We start from the raw sequence: 984 nt of genomic DNA on the forward strand, positions 1-984 counted from the left end.
TGGTAAGCAAGCTACTTACCACACAGCCACTCCTGCGCCTATTAGTAAATATTGCTTAATCGGATAAGTAATGATGAGAGACTGCACTTTAGAAGCGTAAAATATATTCTGTGGTTGCATTTAATATAAAATATAGGACACAAGACATTTTAGCACAACCGTTTTGGTGCCGCTTATTTGGCGCTGCAGATTTGACATTGTTTTATTTCAAATAAAACGTTTAAATGTTTTTTTCTCGTTCTCTCCAGCTCTGAAGAATCAAGATTTCTCCAAACTTGATCTAACATTAAGGTAAACGTTAGGTTTATTGTCCGGAGATACGAAGAGAGTCATAGACACGTGTTTCTGACTCAATAGCTGCCATAGTCACGTTCCTTAAATAAGGGAATACAGTTTTGCACATTGTTTGAGTTGATTATTAAACGTTTCCTAATTCTCGTCAGAAGATATTTCAACGTCTCTGATGACAAACATAGCTAAAACACGAGTATTTTGGCAGTTTGTGAAAGGAAGAGAAAGGAACGAAAATATGCGCGTCAATAAGTAAAAGTAAAGGTTTAATATCTGTACCTTTTATGTTATTTCAGTCACTGGACAGCGGCCATGCTGGAGCACATAATCGAAGGGTTTAGTCAATAAACCGACACCAATACCTATTCTTTAAAGCCACGACGAATCACTAATGGAAGAGAGTTTAAATAAACCAACACTGGTTGTGAAGCTGTGGAAGGGGGTCAAGCACAAATACCAAGACACACATGGTTGGCACTCCGTCGGTTACGACGTCGAGGGTTCCACTTGATCCGACCAATGGAACAGCCTGCTCGTGAAATTAACGTGCAAGTGGCTGAGCACTCCACAGACACGTGTACCCTTAACGTAGTTCTCGGGGATATTCAGCGTGACACAGAGTGTGACAAGGCTGGCCCTTTGAAATACAGGCACAACAGAAACAGGAAGAAAGAGTGAGAGAAAGTTGTGGTG

The sequence above is a fragment of the Octopus bimaculoides genome, chromosome 1 (genome assembly GCF_001194135.2).
Source record: "Octopus bimaculoides isolate UCB-OBI-ISO-001 chromosome 1, ASM119413v2, whole genome shotgun sequence".
Lineage (NCBI taxonomy): Eukaryota > Metazoa > Mollusca > Cephalopoda > Octopoda > Octopodidae > Octopus > Octopus bimaculoides.